Genomic DNA, 22615 nt, shown 5'->3' with positions numbered 1-22615 from the left:
TTGGACTCGGGAAATCAAAAATCTTTCCTATCAGAGGAACCTGATATCCAAGGTCCTAGACTTGGATCGCCCCCAGACACAGGGCCACGAGTTCTCTGTACCGGGCCTCTCTGGTTCGGTTCTGAGGCTGTCACGGTGGCTAGGCAACCCTGCTAAGGGGCGTCCAATGGAGGTGGTGGTACAGTCTGTCAGGGGTTCGTGACTCCACCTGTGGTGTTAGGTCAAGGTGACCGACGCTGCTGTGGGGTCCACTGGGGTGATGGAATGGCAGCTGGATGGTATAACTTCCCACAGGTGAAGTGTGTCCCCAGGGCTTCCCAATAAGGTGGATGGTGATGGTGTGAGGTGCAGGCAATAACAAGGACACAGGGTTGCAGTCTCTTTACCGAAGACTTCAGGATCCTCAGTCCAGAGCACGTTTAACAGGGCTATCAGAGACCGGCCGGTCCGATGGGCACATCCAGAGTTTCCTTCGCAGATGGAAATCGTTGCCTACCACTAGCGCCTGTGTGTTGTAGTCCTACCCTGCTGAGCATTCGGAATAGTCCTCACAACTGCTGTTCTCGTTCGTTCTCTACAGCTCTCTCTCTCTTTAGTTCCAGATGTTACTAGTTTCTCGTCCCCCAGTATGTTTTGGCTAGGATGCACCCGTATGACGGGAAGGCTTGGAGGTCTTCCGGGACCCTAGAGACGCCCCTCTCCCAATGTTGCCCCCTATGTCTTCTTAGGAAATTTAAGGTAGACAGCCAACCTATAATTAACTGTCCGGCAGAGTTTGAAGTAAGGCCTGAAGTCAGTTACTCCTACGGTGTTCCGGCCACCGACTACGCGCCTCAGTAAGATGTTGCCTCTCTCTCTCAGCATGACTCTTACTGGCTCTCCTTTGTGCTTGATCTCGTTTACACTGTTCCACAATATCCTTCCCTTCGTGTCTCTCTCCTGGATACCGCCGCAGGGTGTGCAGGCGCGGTTCCGTTACGTTCTGTTCTGTTCGCTAGGCACCTACCAGGTTCCCACACCTGACAGGGACCCCCCTGTGCCTTCTCCCTGCAACACCCCCTGCCACGGGATGTTGCCTGGTTCCAACCCAGTCAGCTTCTGACTAACTTCCTCCCCAGCCCCTAGTTTTACCAGTGTGAGGAGTGGCCCAATAAATAAAGCCTTTTTCTCCCCCTAGTGGCCGGAGTGTGAAGTGTAATGTGTTCTGGTGATACCTGGTCAGGAGAACTCTTTAGTGCCATCAGACGTACCGCCACTCTCCTTAGGGGCAGAGTGCCATATTGCAACGACCAGGTCTCTGGGGCGCTGCACCTTCTTAGTTGCAATTTCTACTGCAAGACGAGTGGGGGAAATACAAGCCCTTTCAATTAGAGAACCTTATCTTACTATAAGAGATGATTCCATTGTGTTCCGACCAGATCCATGTTTTCTTCCGAAGGTAGTGTCAGAATTTCATCGATCATAGGATATAGTCCTTCCATCGTTCTGTCACAATCCTTCAAATCCGGAAGAACACAGATTTCATACAATGGATGTACGGCGTATAGTGTTATACTACTTGGAACAAACCAAATCCTTCAGAATTGACAAAAATCTCTTCGTTCATCTATCTGGCCAAAACAAGGGCAAGAAGGTAGCGAAGAGTACCATTGCCAACTGGATAAAGAAGACCATTACTGAAGCATACCTAGCTCAGAATATTGCGATTCCTGCGGGCCTAAAGGCTCATTCCACCAGATCTACTTCCGTCTCTTGGGCTGAAAGGGCTGGTGCTTCAACAGAGCAGATTTGCAGGGCTGCAACATGGTCTTCTCTACACACATTTACTAAGCATTATAGATTGGACTTCTGGTCCAACCGGGATCTTGCCTTTGGCCGAAAGGTTCTTCAGGCTGTGGTCCCTCCCTAAATACAGAATTGGTTGGCATTCCTCCTGTGGCTGTCGTGGAAGGCTGCTAGAGAAAATAGAATTATTCTTACCGTTAATTCGGTTTCTAGGAGCCTTCCACGACCGCATTAATTCCCTCCCGATGTTCTTGGATATTTATTCTGAGAACCTAAAGGTAACCGGTGCTATGGGTTCAGTTGTAAGTCACTGGTTAATGGAAGGTGGGAGGGGTTTTTAACCTCTTGCGCTTCCTGTCCCCCATTAGGGTATGGAGACAACCTCCTGTGGCTGTCGTGGAAGGCTCCTAGAAACCGAATTAACGGTAAGAATAATTCTATTATATATATGTGGGCAGATGAGTGGACCATTCTACCCAGGAGGCCAGGCACCCACCGGTGAGAGAACCATTGTGCTGTTTATAATATTAATAAATATATATATATATATATATATATATATATATATATATATATATATATTTATATATATATATATATATATATATTATAAACAGCACAATGGTTCTCTCACCGGTGGGTGCCTGGCCTCCTGGGTAGAATGGTCCACTCATCTGCCCACATATATATAATAGAATTATTCTTACCGTTAATTCGGTAATTATATATATATAATTTTCGCATCTTTTAATAATAAAGAATTCATCCCCTTTTAGACCAATTGGAGAATTTCAGCAACTTCCAAGGCATCAATTTCCGCAGTTTACACATATTTCTTCACTTGGTGTAATTTGAGCAGCAGACACGTCGTTTACTCTGAGTGTGTGAGAGAGAAATAGCAAATGCTTTTTGCCTGTGACTGAGCAAGAGAGCGCCAGCCGGAGAGATGCCATTGTAGTTTCTACACCGCCACACAAATTTCAAAGTTGGAAAAAAAAAACAATGTGGTCGGAAAACCCCTTAAAAAGCACAAACCAAACAAAACTACAGCAGTTTTCCAAAGTATATAAATCCATAATATGAGACCAGAATATCATGATTGGTGTAACACGGTTTTGCTCCTTCCCCGCTAGATTCTGCCGCTGTGGCCATAGATGCATTGAGCAAAAGGTGTCAAGATAAAGAAAAGGTAAGATCTATTTATGGTATATATAGTCAGTAAGGCAGTGGCTGTCTAAGAAACAGAAATTTCTAGAGCTCCTGTGAAGTTTTTCCCAGGAATTTAATTTCAATTTCAATGTTTCAATATTATACCAGAACTCCAGCCAACAACTTAATCTATAACCTGTCACTCTCAAGGGTCTGGGAAGCTAAACTGGACAGTAGAGATGAGTGAATATGTTCAAGTGGAATTAAAGTTCACTTTAATTTTACAAAAATCTGCATTTTTTTTATACAGATTCCTCAAAATGGGGGCTGCTGACCATCATAAACTATCTATTGTCTATGGCACAGACCATAAAATAACAAAAAATAGCAGCATTGGGAAATCTGCTTCTTTCTCCTGCAGGACTGAAAAAATCATGTTTCAGAATTCTTTATTCTGGGGTAAAATTTGTTTTCAGTGAAGACAGATTTTTACATTACTGAAATATGGGAGGCAGTGGAAGAGGAGATCTGCCCTCTAGCTCTTCCCTCCTCATCCTTCCCCTCTACATAATAATAATAATAATAATAATAATCTTTATTTTTATATAGCGCTAACATATTCCGCAGCGCTTTACATTTTTGCACACATTATCATCACTGTCCCCGATTGGGCTCACAATCTAGAATTCCTATCAGTATGTCTTTGGAATGTGGGAGGAAACCGGAGTGCCCGGAGGAAACCCACGCAAACACGGAGAGAACATACAAACTCTTTGCAGATGTTGTCCTGGGTGGGATTAGAACCCAGGACCCCAGCGCTGCAAGGCTGTAGTGCTAACCACTGCGCCACCGTGCTGCCCACATAATTTTTTTTATCAGTAACAATTGCCATCTCCTATCTCAGTAATAGGAAAGTCTGTTCTCAATGAATATGAAGATTTTTGGGACTCTCTATATAAAATCTTAGTGTTCATAAGAGTATGCTGGAACCATGGGCTAGCCTGCTGCTACATACATAGAAATTAACTAAAAAAAAAAGTTGGCTCCTACCCTGCAAACTATCCTTCGCCTGCTAGCGCTTGACCTCAATTAGTGAGAAGGCCGCAGCAGCAGAAGAAATAAAACCCTAAAGCATAAAAGCATGAAGGAAAAAGTACCCCAAGAGAATATTTTTTTTAAATGAATGCCCAACTGGGAAGCCAAGGGTGAGTTCTGTGACCCCAAATGAAGACATCAAATATTTTACGGTGAGTATGGAAAAATGTTCATTTCTCAGTCACTTCATTGGGGGACACAAAAATGAAACATCCTAAAGCTGTTGCTGGTTGGGATTAATAAAAGAAAAAAAAATGTTAGCGCCTAACCTACAAAAGCTAAGACCATGACCTCATTTCTTCCTCCAAATGACAGTAAGCTAAACTGAGACGGTCTGGTGCTAGTAGGCAAGGAATAGTCTACTGGGGAGGAGCCAACATTTTTAAAGTTGTATTGTTAGTGTCGGCCTCCAGGTGGCAGCAGAATAACCCAAGGTTCTTCTGTCTCTCAATGAAGCGACCGAGAAACAGATTTTATCTGTACATTGAAAATGATCGAACAGTCTGGGAGAATAAAAGCAGATTTCTGTAAGATATATTAGAAAGTTGATTATTTTTCATAAATGCTACTGATTTTACGAACGCCTTCACGATATATGAAGTTTCCCTGACTTTGATGCGGGTTCACATGCCAATCCCACATCTTTCTCCACAAATGATGTCTGATTTAATCAGCCATCATGTGCCTCTAACAGCCGTGTGTTGAGTGGAGTTCCACCCACGGCTGTTAACCTGCTATACCCCGCTGTCAGTATTAACAGTGGAATTTACCATTTGCCAACACTGCATACGTTGTTCCACGCTCCCATTGGCGAGCACATGACGTATTTGTGGGGTGCCAATGGGTTGTCATGACAGCCAATAGTCTGTTGAAGGCACCGTGAATGTCATTACAATATTCCTACGAAAGTTGTGGCTGGTGTTCACAGCTCATTATTTTCACTATACACATCAGTGCACTGCTGTATATAGCACTGGTGGTCGGAAGATCACAGCTTTAAGTTCCTTGAGGGGACTATTAAATATAGTAAAAAGTTAAATACATTGTTTTTCCCAAATATGAAAAAAATAAAATGAGAGCTCAAATCACTCCTTCTTTTCCTATTAAAAATAAAACAAATTAAAAAAAAAACTACACATTTGGTATTGCTTTATTTGTAAAAGTCCGATCTATCAAACTATAAAATAATCCAATCTGTAAATGGAGTAAAGTAAAAATCAAACAAAGAATTACGGGGTTTTGGCCTTTGCATCATTGAAATAAAATGCAATAAGAGACAATCAAAACATCGCATCTACCCCCAAATGGCATAAAAAGTCAGCTCGGCACACAAAAAAATGATGCCTGGGAGGCCGCGGGGAGCTAGTGAACCGGCGCACCCTATGACGCGAGCAACTGCAAGGCACTACTGGGAAATCAGTAGTGCGCATGTTCGGGGCAGTGACATGGTTAGCACTGTGCATCACTGGGAAATCCAGTGATTCCGACATACTGCATCACCGGAAGCAAGGGGAGGGCCCTGAATAGGATTTAAACACGCAAACTCGTGGGAAACAAAGCTTCGAGGCACCATGAGTGATTAGGAGCAGCCGAAGGAGCAGGTCCTGCAAGATCAGTCCCCCTCATCATGGGCAACAGCAGCAGAGGCAGCAGCAATGCAAGCATCCGCAGCAACATGGAGAGGCTTCTTCCCAGCAGCGCAGTGGTGTCAGCCATTTGGGGTCTCAGCGCAGCAGAACCACTGGGCCAAAAGTGGATCCATCTGTGGAAATGGTCTTTGGGCCAAAGTCGGTATCTTTCTACAGGAGGGTAAGTGAACTTCGTGAAAGTCCACCCTTTAATTAGGGTCTGTTGTCTCTCTCATAGAGGAAGAAATGTGTAGCAAAGTCCGAACACAGGATGTGTGCGATCTGCACAGAAGAGCTACTCACCATGTGGGGGAAAAAGGCTCTGTACTACCTGCATAGAGAGAATCATTCTTGAAGAGTCTCCAAAGTTTGCATCAGACCTGAGAATGCTAATCAAAATAAGGTAGAAGACTCTCTCAAAGGCTTTAAGGGCTCAAGGAAAAAACATAGATCCAGGCATAGGTCCCCTGAATCAAGTGCTAGTGAGGCGGGGAGTGACTTGTCCGATTCAAGCAATTCGTCATCCTCCCCTTCTTCCTCATCCTCAGAAGGGGTCTGCAGCTGCTACCCAATTAGAGACAGACCCTTGTTAAAGCTGTCAGAACAGCCATGGGGCTGGTAGACTCACGACCTAAGAAAACAATCCAAGACTTAATGTTTAGTTGTCTAGAGCAAAAAAAGCGGAGAGCATTCCCAGTAACTGAAATAATCCAGTCCCTAATTAAAATGGAGTGGAAGAGACCGGAAAAAGGGTCTTCTAACCCCAAAGAGAAAGTACCCCTTTGATGACCCAGTATGCTCTTTTTGGGGAAAAGCGCCAAAGCAGGATGTGCACACTTAGATAGGAGAAAAAAGGATCATCCCCGCGCTGCCGCAAGAAGAAATTCAAAAATTGTAGAGGTTTTTGCCATGGGGTCCTTCAATGTCCCGATGTCTTCAAAAATCAGGGCAAATTTTTGAAGACATCGGGACATTGAAGGACCCCATGGCAAAAACTGTAAAAGGCTCCTGGAAGGCAGCTGGGGGGGGGGGGGGGGGTTTGAAACCAGCTTATAGCTGACACATGCACAGCCAGAGCTTTTATGATATGGCTAGACCGCTTGGAGTCACAATTGAAAGAGAAAGTCCCTAGAGAAACAATTCTGGGTTCGGTCCCTGTAATGAGGAGCAGCAGCATTTCTAGCAGACGCATCAGCAGACTTGGTCAAGCTAGCTGCCAGGTCCGCTTCCTTTTTGAATACTGCAAGTTGAGCCCTATGGCTCAAATGCTAGCCAGGGGACCTGCAAACAAAATCTAAATTGTGCTCCATTCCCTGCGAGGGCAAGTTCCTGTTTGGACCGAAGCTAGATGATATTTTGGACAAAGCAGGAGATGGTCCTTTCGGAACAGAAGGTTCATGCGGAGGAAACCCCCCAAAAGGCCACAAGGATGAGTGGGAGGATAAAAGAAATAGAAACAAGGGATTCATGTTCAATAGGCCCTCCGATAACAAAATGCAACCCCAATGAAGGTGTTCCCCAGGTTGGAGGGAGGTTGGCTTACTTTCTCCCGGTCTGGAAAAAAAATATCCAGAAGTACATGGATCCTGGACATAATAAAAATAGTTCTAAAACTAAAATTTCATTCTCCCCTCCCCCTTCCTTCATAGTAACTCTGCAAAGGGCAGCAAAAGACTAACAATTAGCTCTTCAAAAAGACATTTTAGGTCTAATAGAGAAAGACGTACTCCAAGAAGTTCCCTCCCAAGAAAGAGGCAAAGGGTTTTATTCCCCTCTTTTCCTGCTTAGGAAACAAAAAATATTGAATAAGTTTCTGAAAACCCAACACTTCAAAATGGAAACAATAAAATCATCTGTGAGAATGCTTTTTCCGTTCTGTTTCATGACTGTGTTAGACTTGAGGGACGCATACTACAATGTACCCATCCACAAGGACCATCGAAAATTTCTCAGTGGCAGTAAAAATTCAGGGGCAATTAAAACATTACCAGTTCAGGGCACTCCCATTCGGCCTGGCAATTGCCCCCAGGGGAATTTACAAAAATAATGGTGGAAGTTATGACCCACATAAGAGAACAAAACATTCTGATAGTTCCATATCTCGACGAATTTATCCAAATCCCGAATCATACAGAGTCAGGTGCAACAGTACTTGGGAATAATCCTAGACTGAAACTAGAATGTCATCTCCCACAGGGAAAAATTCAGAACATGATACAGCTGGTATCACGTATAAGAGACTCCCCTGTCACCACCTTGCGGAGGGCAATGTCTCTGCTGGGATCAATGACAGCTTGTATTCCGGTGGTCCAGTGGGCTCAAGCCCAAACTCAAGATCTACAATGGGAAATATTAGCAGCAGGAGCATCTCTAGGCAGAAATTTAGAAGGGCGGTTAAACTTCTCATCAGGAACGGCCGGTTCTCTAGCATGGTGGGCAGATTCAAACAATTTAGCCAGGGGTGTCCCCTGGGTATGGCCAATATCCAAAACCCTAACCACAGACGCAAGCCCTTTGGGGTGGGAAGCGCACTTAGGAGATCAAATAACCCAGGGTCCTTGGTCAGAGGAACAAAACTCAGCTTCGTCAAAAATGAAAGAACTATTAGCGGTAAAACTTGCCCTCGATCACTTTCTAGGCTCCCTTCAGTCCCACCTTGTAAGGGTGTTCTTGGACAACCAAGTGGTAGTAGCATATCTGAACCACCAGGGAGGCACAAGATCGCTGTCTCTGATGGACATGACAGTCATCTTTCATCTAGCATCTTAGGCTCATTGTCAGCACTCCACATAAAGGGCACAGAAAATCGGACAGCAGATTTCTTAAGTCAAACACGACTGAGACAAGGGGAGTGGGAGCTAAATCAGACAGTATTCAATCAGATCGCAGAACATTGGGGTTTGGCCAGAAATAGACCTGTTTGCAAACATCCGGAACCAGAAAATGCAGGCTTTCTGCTCAATTGATCCCTTGGGGAGCCCAGTTGCTCTAGATGCTTTTTCGATACCTTGGAATTACCATCTAACTTACGCCTTCCTGCCAATAGCCCTGATTCCCTTAGGGCTGAGGAAAATTTGGGAGGACAACGCGGGGGTGATCATAATGGCAAAACCAGCTAACATAGAGAAACAAAAAACCACATCATGAAAAGCAGACTCACCAAAACCTTGTCAAATGACAAATGCATTAGGAGGGTGCAGTGATTGTAATAGCCCCTTTCTGGCCGAGGAGGACATGGTTTTCGTGGCTGAGGATGATGTCCATCTCAGACCCTTGGGTTCTCTTGGACATCCCGGATCTGTTGTCCCAGGGGCTGGTGGCTCATCCGCAGGTAAAAAAAACTTGCATATGACAGCTTGGAACTTGAAAGGGCACTACTGAGCAATAGGGGGTTATCGTCAAACTTAGTCACCACTAGGGTTGAGCGAAACGGGTCGGTCATTTTCATAGGTCGCCGACTTTTGGCAAAGTCGGGTTTCATGAAACCCGACCCGATCCCTGTGTGGGGTTGGCCATGCGGTACGCGACTTAAACGCCAAAGTCGCGTTTTAATGATGCGAAAAGCGCCATTTCTCAGCCAATGAAGGTGGACGCAGAGTGTGGGCAGCGTGATGACATAGGTCTCAGGCCCCACCATCTTAGAGAAGGGCATTGCAGTGATTGGCTTGCTTTCTGCGGCGTCACAGGGGCTATAAAGGGGCGTTCCCGCCGACCGCCATCTTACTGCTGCTGATCTGAGCATAGGGAGAGGTTGCTGCCGCTCCGTCAGAAGCAGGGATAGCGTTAGGCAGGGTCCATTAACCCCCAAACCGCTTGTGCTGTAGCGATTTCCACTGTCCAACACCACCTTTTGTTTGCAGGGACAGTGGAGGCTACATTTTTTTTCCTCAGCACTGTAGCTCATTGGGCTGCCCTAGAAGGCTCCCAGATAGCTGCATTGCTGTTTGTACACCGCTGTGCAAACCAACTGCTTTTTTCAAAGCACAAGTCCTGTTGCTCCTTCCTTTCTGCACAGCTTTCTTGTTTGTTTGTCCACACTGTTGACTTTTTTGGTGCAGCAGTCCACTCCTTGTTATTGCTGCCTGCCATACATTGCTGAGATTACTGCAGGGAGATGGTAATTGTAGGACAGTCCCTTTTTTTTTGTTTCGTTATATCTCTTCAAGCCACTTTCTGCCACAGAAAATATACTATAATACAGTGGCCCAGATTTATTCACTAGTCTCCCTGAAGAAGAAGAGTGCAGATTAAAATTGGCATTTCTGCTTCAGTCCCATTCCTGTGTGTGCCACCTGTCTCAAATTGTGTGCCACATTAAACCTAGTGTGTAATACTGGGTCAGATTTCTTTTAAATTCTTCTTGAAAAAAAAAATAGTGGGAGATTAAGATTGGCATTTCTGCTTCAGTGCCACTCCTGTGTGTGCCACCTGTCTCAAATTTTGTGCCACAGAACATATACTGTAAGAGTGGGCCACATTTCTTCAATATTCTCCCAGAAAAAATAAAAAGGGGGAGATTTGAATTGTTAGTGTCTGCATCAGCGTCATTCCTGTTAGTGGCATATCTGTCTGCCACTGAAGCTGTGTACTGTTATACATTGGGCCTGATTTTCCCTGCAGTCTGACCCACCTATAAAGGGATATATAAATCCAACAGAAGTTTGAGTTCACGTTGTAACTGGTTTTACAGTAACAAATACTGTTAGTTTGGTTAAGTTTTTCAAACAATGAGGAAGTCTGGTGGAAGAGGTCGTGGCCGTGGGCGGTCATTGCCAGCTAGTAATGATGGTAGTGGTGGTGGAGCATCAGGTGGTCGTGGGAAAAGCAATATAGCACCTAAGTCTTGAGTTGTTGAGCTAGGTTTGTCGTCTGGCTACATAAGGCCTCAAACGCTCCCTTTTCTGGGAGTAGGAAAACCGCTTTTAAAGCCGGAGCAGCAAGAACAAGTTTTGGCTTTCCTTGCTGACTCAGCCTCTAGCTCTTTCGCCTCCTCTTCTGAAACTGCTAAATGTAAAAGCAGCGCGTCGTTAGTGGATGTTCACGGTCAGGGAGAAGTCGCTTCTTGTCTTCTTCACCAAGAACAACAGAGAAGGATGCGTCAGGCGACACAACGGGTTACTCCATGGTGCTCTTTACACATACCGTTCCTGGGTTAGAAAGTGAAACGGTTAACAGGCCATGCCCATTACAAGTTGAATCGGACATGGAGTGCACAGATGTACAGCCACAGCCAGATTACTATGCTGATCCTTTGACTCAGACCACAACATTGCCCTCGCAGTGTACTGATCCAGAATCAGACCCTGATGAGACTATGGTGCCCCGTCACGAACGCTATACCACAGGCTTACACGGTGACACAGACTAAGTTGCACACGAGATAGAAGAGGAGGTCATAGATGACCCAGTTGTTGACCCCGATTGGCAGCCATTGGGGGAACAGGGTGCAGGCGGCAGTAGCTCTGAAGCAGAGGAGGAGGAGCCACAGAAGGCATCAACATCGCAACAGGTTCCATCTGCCAGGCCCGTATCTGGCCAAAAACGCGTGGCAAAACCAGTTGTAGGACAGCGTGGACATCCGGTTAAAGAAGCTCAGTCTGCAATGCCTGAAAAGGTATCCGATAGTAGAAAGAGTGCAGTCTGGCATTATTTTAAACAACATCCAAATGATCAGCGCAAAGTCATCTGTCAAAAATGTTCAACTACCTTAAGCAGAGGTCAGAATCTTAAAAGTCTAAATACAAGTTGCATGCGTAGACATTTAACCACCATGCATTTGCAAGCCTGGACTCACTACCAAACGTCCCTTAAGGTTGTAGCACCCTCGGCCAATGAAGCTAGTCAGCAACGCTACATCCCTTCCCTCACTGTAAGCCCACCATTTCCCGCACCACCTGCAGCAAATGTGCAGATTTCGTCGCCAGGCCAAAGCAGTCAGGGAATCACCAGTTTCGTAGTAGGAAACACTGCATGTAGGGCACCAGCAAGAATACCATCTCCAACCCTCTCTGTCTGCCATGTCCACCGGCACCCCCGCTAGTTCCACAATCTGCAGCTCTCCAGTCCAGCTCACCCTACATGAGACTCTCGTTAGGAAAAGGAAGTACTCGTCCTCGCATCCGCGTACACAGGGTTTGAACGCCCACATTGCTAGACTAATCTCATTAGAGATGATGCCCTACCGGTTAGTTGAAAGCGAAGCTTTCAAAGCCCTGATGGACTACGCAGAACCACGCTACGAGCTACCCAGTCGACACTACTTTTCGAGAAAAGCCATCCCAGCCCTCCACCAGCATGTAAAAGACCGCATTGTCCATGCACTCGGGCAATCTGTGAGTACAAAGGTGCACCTGACAACAGATGCATGGACCAGTAGGCATGGCCAGGGACGTTACGTGTCCATCACGGCTCACTGGGTTAATGTGGTGGATGCAGGATCCACAGGGGACAGCAATATTGGGACAGTTCTGCCTAGCCCACGGTCTAGGAAACAGTTGGCTGTAGGCATTCGCCCCCCCTCCTCCTCCTCCTCATCCTCCTGCAGAAGCAAGAGCTCGTCCACAGACCGCAGTCGCACGAGCACTCCATCCGCAGCTGCCACTGTTGCACACGAGGTGTCCCATTATGGGACACCTAGTGGCAAGCGTCAGCAGGCTGTATTGGCAATGAAGTGTTTGGGCGACAACAGACACACCGCGGAAGTTCTGTCCGAGTTCTTGCAGAAAAACTCAGTCATGGCTGGGCACTGTACATCTTGAGGCAGGCAAGGTAATGAGTGATAACGGGCTGCCATAGCCCTTTCACAACTGAAACACATTCCTTGCCTGGCTCACACCTTAAACCTGGTGGTGCAGTGCTTCCTGAAAAATTATCCGGGGTTACCCGACCTGCTCCTCCAAGTGCGCAGACTTTGCTCGCATATCCGCCGTCCGCCTGTGCACTCCAGCCGTATGCAGAACCATCAGCGGTCTTTGAACCTTCCCCAGCATCGCCTAATCATCGACGTTGCAACAAGGCGGAACTCCACACTGCACATGCTTCAGAGACTGTGCGAACAGAGGCGTGCTGTTATGTATTTGTGGGAGGATACACATACACGGGCAGGCAGTTCGATGGCAGACATGGAGTTGTCAGGTGTGCAGTGGTCGAAGGTACAAGACCTGTGTCAAGTCCTTCAGTGTTTTGAGGAATGCACACGGCTGGTTAGTGCAGACAACGCCATAATAAGCATGAGCATCCCCCTAATGCGTCTGCTGATGCAAAGTTTGACGCACATAAAGGAGCAGGCGTCTGCAGCCGAGGAAGAGGGAAGCCTTGATGACAGTCAGCCATTGTCTGGTCAGGGCAGTCTACAGGACGAGGTAGCGGGCGAAGAGGACGAGGGGGATGATGGGGATGAGTATTTTTTTGTATGAAGAAGCGTCACCGGGGCCAATAGCAACTGGTGGCGTTGCAAGGCCGGGTTCAGGGTTTTTTAGGGAGACAAGTGATGTAGATTTGCCTGAAACTGCCCCTCAACCCAGCACAACCGCAGATTTGCCAGCTTGAACTTTGGCCCACATGGCGGATTATGCCTTACGTATCCTCAAAAGGGACCCACGCATTATTAAAATGATGACCGATGACTATTACTGGTTGGCCTGCCTCCTTGATCCTCGCTATAAAGGCAAATTGCAAAATAGCATGCCACATGAGAACCTCGAACAAATATTAGCAACCAAACAAGCAACTCTTGTAGACCGTTTGATTCAGGCATTCCCAGCACACAGCGCCGGTGATGGTTCTCACACGAGCTGTAGGGGGCAACAGGGCAGAGGTGTTAGAGTTGCACAAATCAGAAGTGGCGTTGGACAGAGGTTTTCTGACCAGGTTGTGGAGTGATTTCGCAATGACCGCAGACAGGACGGGTACTGCAGCATCAATTCAAAGTGACAGGAGACAACATTTGTCCAGTATGGTTACTAACTATTTTTCATCCCTTATCAATGTTCTCCCTCAACCGTCATTCCCATTTGATTACTGGGCATCCAAAGTAGACACCTGGCCTGAATTGGCAGAATATGCATTGCAGGAGCTTGCTTACCCAGCAGCTAGTGTGCTATCAGAAAGAGTATTCAGTGCTGCTTTTTCAATATTGACCAAAAAAAGGACTCGTCTGGCTACCCAAAATGTTGATGATCTAACCTTCATTAAAATGAACCACTCATGGATTTTGAATTATTTTGCCTCACCTTTCCCGTCTGACACCTAGCTTTCCTATAAAAAGGTCTTGCTTGTGAACTCGTCTTACTGACTGTTCCAATCTCTTAATTGATCCAGGGAACTAGTCTGATTGCCGTATGTGGAGTCGGGAAGGAATTTTTTTCCCCAATGTGGAGCTTACTCTTTGCCACATGGGGTTTTTTTTTGCCTTCCTCTGGATCAACATGTTAGGGCATGTTAGGTTAGGCTATGGGTTGAACTAGATGGACATATAGTCTTCCTTCAACCTTAATAACTATGTAACTATGTAATTTGCAGCAGCTGTTTGTCCAGCATACAACATGTTTACACCTCCCTAAATGGGCTAACTCCCCCCACGGGGCTGTGGTCGCGCCACTTGGCGCAAGCACCCGTGAGAGTGCCGTTTGTCTGAAGAGGTGGGTGTGCCCGCTTTTGGTCAACGGCACTGCAACTGGGTCCCTCATAGTACAATAAAGTGTCTCTGGCGGTGGTGGTGCGCACCCAACGTCAGACACACTGTTGTAACATGAGGGGCCCTGGGCCTGTACCGCCGGCCACAAGAGAGTTCCCCCCCCCAGCTCAAACAGTGCTCTACCACTTGCAAAATTATCTCTCACAGCTCCACCAATGTTTAGTCTATGCGCTGACATCCTTCAATGCCTGGCACTGACAATACCAATTTGTTGACATGTATGATGCTAGTTAAAATAGTCAGGGTCAGTGTCCTATATTGACACCAGTAAATACTTAGCGCCAAATTACTATGTTTGAAACTCAGCAGAGGAGCCCACCCCTGTACCTAAGTATGCCACCCTTTTGTTTTTTGGTTTTGTTGTTTTGTGAGACATTAACATCTATTTATTTTTTGGGACTACTAACTGTCAGGCACTCCTTCCAATCGTCCTCCGCTGACCACACCAATGCTGCCTGTGTACCTCTGCAAGATAATTCAAACAGCTTTGAGCCTAATTTTTTTATTTTAGGCCTACTAAGTCTGTCTGCAGTCCCTCCTTCCATTTGTCCTCCACTGAGCACACCAATGCCGACTGTGTACCCATGTAACTTTTTGTCATCCTGCAGTGAGCCTACTTTGTGGTGTAAGGCCTACTAGCAGTGTCTGTCTGCGCCACTTAATACAGCTGTCCTCCTCTAAAAAAAAAAATGGCGGATTTTCAGCTTGTCAGAATTATAAAACTGCATTGGGGCCACAAGTTTCGTTGTGGTCTACATACTGAGTCTTCCGCTCCAAGGTGTTCTCTCTGTTGCCTCTCTTTCGCTTCTATCTTGAAGCTCTTGTTAAGTAGTTGTTGAAACAACACTGCATTAGGCCTACAAGTTGGGTCTGGGTTGTAGAGACAGTGTCTGCCGCTCCAAGGTGTTCTCCAGGTTGCCTCTCCATGGTGTTCTCCAGGTTGCCTCTCCATAGCTTCTATCTTCTAGCTCTCGTTAAGTAGTTGCTGAAACCACAGTGCATTAGGCTTGCAAGTTGGGTCTGGCTTGTAGAGACGGTGTCTCCCGCTCCAAGGTGTTCTCCAGGTTGCCACATAATCGAAGCTGCATAGAGCCCATTTTGTTATTTTAGGCCTACTAAGTCTTTCTGCGGTCCCTCCTTCCAATTGTCCTCCACTGAGCACACCAATGAAGACCGTGTACCCATGTAACCTTTTTTAAACCTGCGTCGAGCCAACTTTGTGGTGTAAGGCCTACTTGCAGTGTCTGGCTGCGCCACTCAATACAGCTGTCCTCTTTAAAAAAAAATGACCTGCAATTATCAGGTTTTCAGCCTATCGGAATTTTAAAACTGCAGTGGGGCTACTAGTTTGGTTGGGGCCTACTAACGGTGTCTGCCGCTCCAAGGTGTTCTCCTGGTTGCCTTTCCTGAGCTTCTATCTTCAGGCTCTTGTTAAATGGAACAACTGCATTTGGCCTACTAGTTGGGTTGGGGCCTACTAGTTGGGTTGGGGCCTACTATCGGTGTCTGCCGCTTCTTGATGTTCTCCTCCACTGAACAAACCAGTGCCGCCTGCTTACTTCTGTTACCAATTTTGAACTGCATTTAGCCTACTTACTGATTTGGGCCTACTCACTGTGTCAGCCTCTCATTACAGTTGTACTCCACTGAACAAAGCAATGCCCCCTGTTTAGTCCTGTTACCAATTTTGAACTGCATTTAGCCCACTTTATTCTTTGGGCCTATATCTGTGTTTCCTCCTCATCCTGCCCATTGCCCAGCCAGTGATAGATGAGTCTGCTGGTACATTGACCCATAACGCAACATTCCCCGTGCATGCTACACAGCAAGATTGTGACCCTGCTGAAAGTCAGGTTCCCCTTCCCGCATACCATACCACCTTACACGGGGACAAACAGGAAGGTGCAGATGAAAGTGCAGGTTCCTTCATCAGGTGGGGGGAGGAATTATCGTTGGCGACGTCACTGGCACAGGGCCCCTCATAGTGCGCAAAAGTGTCGCTGCCGGTGGGAGGCGCCCCCGCCGTGCAAACACACCGCTGTACTTTGAGGGACCCTGTGCCATTGCCAATGCCAACGAGTGGGCCCCCCCTGCTTGCTCAGGATCACAGCACTTGCAAAGTGGAAATACTTACCTCTCCCTGCTCCACTGCCGTGATGTGGTCCAGATTTCCTGGGCCCACTAAATACTTGAACCAGCCCCACCCCCCACAACTTTAGCCAAATGACCCCCAATTTCCAATGCCTTACTATTATTATAAGGTAAATTAAGATTGACAAGCTTCAGTAACAAAAATGTATGTTTTTGCCATTAAAATGGGCACTGTACATGTTTTCCTGGCCTCCACTCACTGCCGACTATGCTCCCCCATTGACTTGCATTGGGTTTCGTGTTTTGGTCGATCCCTGACTCTTCGCGATAATCGGCCGATTCCACTCGACTCGACTTTTGAGATAGTCGGGTTTCGTGAAACCCGACTCGACCCTAAAAAACTAAGTCGCTCAACCCTAGTCACCACTCTACTACAAAGTAGGAAACCTGTAACTACCAAGGCGCATGGGAGGGTTTGGGAAAAATGTATTTCTCAGGTGCCAATCTAGTTGGGGAAGTTCCAATAAACAAAATCTTAGAATTCCTACAGAAGGATTTGGAGCAGAGTCTGTCCACAAGCACCTTAAAGTTCACATTGCAGCCAAAGGGGCAGGAGCTCCTGCAACCCTCAACCTACTGTCTCCTTCCCCATAATCCTGTAGAATGTAAGCCCGCAAAGGCAGGGTCCTCGCCCCTCTGTATCAGTCCGTCATTGTTAGTTTGTTTACTGTATGTGAAATTTGTAACTTGTATGTAACCCCTTCTCATGTACAGCACCATGGAATCAATGGTGCTATATAAATAAATGATAATAATAATAATAATAAAGGGGCCCTGTACAACTGACCTTGCTGGGAACCGTTGGGTAGCGAGGTGTATAAAGGCTTCAAGTAGATCTAGACCGATTTCCCTTCATGCTACTCCACCCTGGGACTTAAATTTAGTCCTTTCTGCGTTAACTAAGGCTCCTTTTGAACCTCTGTCAGAAGCCCGGCTGAAAATGATATCTCTTAAAACATCCCTGCTCATAGCTTTAACATCGGCACGTAGAGCTAGCGATATCCAGGCTTTGTCAGCATACCTGCCTTTCACACAGATACTGGAGAATAGAGTTGACCTTATAACCGACCCAGCCTATCTTCCGAAAGTGGCATCGTGGTTTCACAGGTCGCAAGAAATCTTCCTGCCCTTCTGCCCCAATCCCAAAAATAAGGGGGAAGAAGTCCTACATACATTAGATGTAAGGAGATGCCTAATCCAGTATCTGGTAGCTACAAGGGAGTGTAGGAAGGATAGGTATTTTTGTATGCTTCTAGGGTCCACTGAAAATACAGAAAGCATCGAAGGTCACGCTGGCAAGCTGGATAAAAGACGCTATCACACTATCATATTCCTCATGTGGAGCAGCTATTCTGGAGGAGATAAGAGCCCATTCGACCAGAGCAGTGGCGTCTTCTTGGTCAGAGAGCCGGTGCCTCAATAGAGCAGATATGTAGAGCCGCTACTTGGTCTTCTCCCTCTACCTTCTTTAACCATTATTGGCTAGACCTGGCCTCTTCTTCAGATCTTGCCTTTGGGAGAAGGCTTCTGGAGACAGTGGTCCTCCCTTAATGTGCAATCTATATAATTCTCTCCGTGGTGCCATCATGGGGGAAAGAGAAAAACATAGTTACGTACTGATAACTGTATATCTCTGAGCCCATGACGGCACCGGTACATTCCCTCCCTTCACGTGTGGGTGTGCACACTGAAATTAGTTTGGAAAATAGCCGCGCCGTGCCTCTATTAAGCTTATTTTAATGTTAAATATTTTTGTACAGCCGTTCAAGTTGCAGTCTGAAGTTCCGTTAATGCTCTGTAAACCAACTGATGCGGGAGAGGGGTACTGCCGCCTTTTATCTGTAGGCTTCCTGTCCCTGTGGGGGCGGATCCCCTCTCTCCATGGTGCCGTCATGGGCTCAGAGAAATACCATTATCGGTAAGTAACTGTTTTCCCATATGTCTACTTTAAATCTGTTTCATTTTTAAAACCTAATTTGTTAGAAGGGTTAAACGTTTATCAGCAATTTCTAATTTTTCCAACAAGATTTACAAAACCACTTTTTCTCCTACGCCTCATTGGGGGACACAGAACGTGGTGTATACTGCTGCCACTAGGAGGCTGACACTAAGTCATACAAAGAAAGTTATCTCCTTCCCTGCAGTATACACCCTCCTGCTGGCTCTCAGCTAACCAGTTCTTGCTTAGTGTCTGCAGGAGGCACTTGGGTTTGGTTCAGACCCCAACGTTTTTATTTAATTTTTTTACGTTTCTGTTATTTTTTAATTAATGGAGTGAAGGGGGTGACTGATCCTTTCAAGATTCCGATCTCCCCCGAATCATCAACAGGTGAGAACGCCGAGTATACCTCCCCGTACCCTCTCCTGCGATGTGGGAAGCCATGCCTGATCTCACTTCAGAGGCGACTGTTCCTTCGGGTCCCGATCTCCCCACACCATCAGCAGGCGACCACATGGAGTGTTGCCTCCATGTATCCTCTCCTGGAGCCAGGCCTAATGCCGGACAACTGGCCCTGTCCACCTGGGAGCTGAACTCCGGGGATGTACAGAGGCCCCCCTCTATGGCGTCCGAGCAGCCCCCACTGTCCCACCACTGTAAAATAAGATGGCACAAGGAGGCGGACAGTTCCTCTCCACCTCCGTAACAAAGGGATGGTGGATTGAGGTTTATCCCTCTATCCCTCCACCTGCATCGCGGAGGCTCCATGCCGGGATGCGCACCGATGGCGAGTGGATCCAGTCAGCGATGGGCCTCTGCAGTGGGATATTCACATGCTGACAGGCAGCCTCCGCTTCCCTGTGGCCCACCTTCCTGTGGTAACACTCCGTCCTGCTGCAAAAATTTAGCCCCCGGCTTCGGCTGATGTGTAGGCCGCATCCCAGAAGCCGCGCCCGCACTATGGCGCACTAAGGCGGCTCCACCCACCTTTTCTGGCGCTTCTTCCCTGGTACGGGAGTGTTCGCTTCCCTCGGCAACACTGGTATTGCTCACGCAGAAATGTAGGCCCCGGCTTGGGCCTGTTCATGGAAGTCATGAAGCTCCGCCCACATAACATATGTGGCACCGCCCACAAATTGGCGCCTCTCGCTCTCTGCGAGACTTTACCACCTCTGCAACTCCCAGTGGCCATCTTGGTCCACCCTGTCGGCACACACAGGGGCTATGGTTTTGCATTAAAGGGGCACAACGACTCTGCAACAGAGTAAGGAAGTAGTGCACTCTTCCCCTGCATCTTCCCCCTGTACTTAACATGACCAGTCTTAAAGGCACATGACCAGTATTCCCTGGTCTTAAAGGTGCATGACCAGTATTCCCTGGTATTAAAGGCACATGACCAGTCCAAAGCCGGTCACCCTAAATGAGCTCAGGAACCCTGCGCCACTGACCCCAGCTTATCCCAGAGTACCTAGTTCCCTGAGTGGGCTTCGTTACTGCCGCAACCCATGGATTCTCTGACAAGAGATTGAATCCCTCCGTGAACCCTCTGTGGCTCGGAGTGCTCGCAGGACCAATATAGATGGTCCCTTTCCTTCATGCGAGCCGTCGGCTAGCAGGAGCCGCAGGTTTTCTAGAAATGTACAAGCGTCTATAAACGTACGCGCGCCTAGAAAACAGAAGTTTCATTTCCTGAACCCTCACCAATGATTGGCTGAGAACTAGTCTCTGAATATCGATCGGATATTGCCTTGGTTCTGGACTCTCCTGAACTTCATTAAAGGATGGATTCGCCACTCTAGATCACGCAGTGTCCCTCATAAGGAGACTAAACTCCCAGCAGAGCATTTGCTATTCACGCGGACACGGAGCGTCTGGATGAGCGATCCACTGGACAGAAACCTCTGCAAGCGCAGTATTCTTTTTCAGCCAATATGCAAACACGCGGGGTGTCCACTCCACGTATACCCACCTAAGACGTGACAGGCCATGCTTGGTCTGATTCTTAAGGGCAACGGGTCCTTTTAAAGGGCACCAATCTCCCCACACCATCGATAGATGAGCACATGGAGTGTCACCTCCATGTATCCTCTTCTACAGCCAGGCCTAATGCGGGACAACCAGTCCTGTCCACCCAGGGACCTTACTTCTGTGGATGTACAGAGGCTCCCTTTTTGCCATCCAAACAGACCCTCTGCATCTCCACTATTTAGCAGATGATGCAAGAAGGTGGACAATCCCTTTCCACTTCCCTGTTAAGAGGATGGTGGATCGATGGTTCATCATTTTAACTCCGCAACATCAAAAGAGAGTGGCAATAGTAAGAGACGTTTTTTCCTGACCTTCTGCATGCAGCCGCGTATTCTGCCACTTGGCAGATAAACTGGGTAGAATCTCCTGTGGTATACCTACCAGTATCCCTACCCGATGGGTCCTCAATTAAAAATACAACGGACTGTCAGATAGCAAATCTAGTTTCATCCGTCTTGCGGCCTCCAGTTCAGCGCTCTACCCTTCCTCAGCCGCCGCATGTGTTGCTAGAGCAATGGTCTCTTGGTCAGAGACCTTAACTATTTTGAATACCTATAGACTCAACCAGCAGTGGATCAGTTGTCCAGGACGGTCTAGATCTAAGGGATCTTGGTTCCAAAATGGGGACCGAAAAGTAAGACCGACCCTGAACTTCAAACTTCTACCAAGCTTGACAAGGTCCCCTTTTTTCGGATGGAGTTCCTCCGCTCAGCCATTACCTCAACGGAAAAATGGTGGAGTTTCTCGCATCCACCGACATTTGGGATGCTTACCTTCACATTCCTGTGTTTTTCCCCTCTTCAAAATTCCTTTGCTTTCCCGAAAAGCATTTTCAAATCACAACCTTGTCTTTAGGCCTTGTTACCGCACCCAGAGTGTTTGCAGGGGGTATGGCGGCTGTCATGTTCCTCTTGCACCCTAGAGGTGTGGTCGTCCTGCCCTGCGACTTTCTAGCTGCTCTTCCAGCCCTGCGCTGAGTCGTCTATATCTCTTACTATACCCTCTCTCTCCTGGGCTGGCAGCTAAACTTAGACAAGTTTTTCCTCGTTTCCAGCCCAGCAGATATCTCTTTTGAGGATGATCCTGGAATCTTCCAGGTGGTTGGTGACTCTCCCTTGAGACAAGGCCGTGCCCGTTCAACAGAGAGCTTGTGCACTTCTTCACTCATCCCCTCATTCCATTCGATTTGTTAGGAGGGTTCTGAGAAAAATTTGTGACGACAATGGAATCATTTTCCTTTGCTCCTCTCGTTTTCTGCAGGTCAATCAGGCTTTCAGAGGATAGCCTCTGAGCTCCTTCCTCATCTAGGGGAGATCCTTTCTCCCGGTTCAATGGTTATTAGTGTCTACCGATGCCAGTCCTCTTCTCCTGATCATTGTTCTGGGGATCTGAACGATACGGCTAGTTCTACGGCTGGTCCACTGCCTTCTGGTGGTTCACCCCATCAGATTCAATTGGACAATCCCACGTCTGTGCCATACATCAATCATCTAGCAAGCACCAATGGTCAGGCATCACGGCCGAGGTACCTCGCATTCTCTGTTGGGCCACGATCTATCATTTGGTGATCTCGGCACTACACATCTCAGGAGTAGAACTCTGGGCAGCGGACACCGTCGGGGTCCCACCTCATGTGAGTGGGAACTTCACCCGGAAGTCTTCCATCAGTTCTGTCTTCTCTGAAGCACTCCAGATGTAGGTCAGATGGCGTCCAGACTGAACGCCAATGTACTCTAAGTTCATGGTTTGGCCTCCAGGTCCAAAAGCCGTCGCAGTGCATGCTCTGGTTCTTCCATGGTACCAGTTTTTTTCACCCTTCTTCCACTACTTCCGAGATCTTTTCGGAAGCAGGAAGGGCCCCAGTGATCCTGGGAGATCTGCACTGACCATATCAGGTTTTCTCGTTTGCGAAACTAGTATTTTTCCGTCTTATTGCAACTAAACTGCAAATATGGAATTCCTGGCAGGTAGTCTTCACATGTGGTTCTTCCGTATCGCATACCGTTATATCTTTGGGACCGTAATGACCCTGGGAGTCTTACAGTAGACTCCTTTTGATCTGAACAGACTTTACTATCAGGGAAGGTTGCCCTTTTTCCTCTGCGATCCCCTCATCCTGACGAGTCTTTGGAGCTAGCCGCTCTG

The 22615-nt window shown here is 47.2% G+C and overlaps 1 pseudogene; it reads left to right on the top strand.

Annotated features, from left to right (window-relative positions):
* The window catches only part of LOC138641445 (kinesin-like protein KIF20A), a 74180-nt pseudogene that overhangs the window by 47430 nt on the left and 4135 nt on the right, over window positions 1–22615 (top strand).

The sequence above is a fragment of the Ranitomeya imitator genome, chromosome 6 (assembly GCF_032444005.1).
Source record: "Ranitomeya imitator isolate aRanImi1 chromosome 6, aRanImi1.pri, whole genome shotgun sequence".
NCBI lineage: Eukaryota > Metazoa > Chordata > Amphibia > Anura > Dendrobatidae > Ranitomeya > Ranitomeya imitator.
Note: the sequence above shows the minus strand (reverse complement) of the source record. Positions and strands in the feature narration are given on the sequence as shown.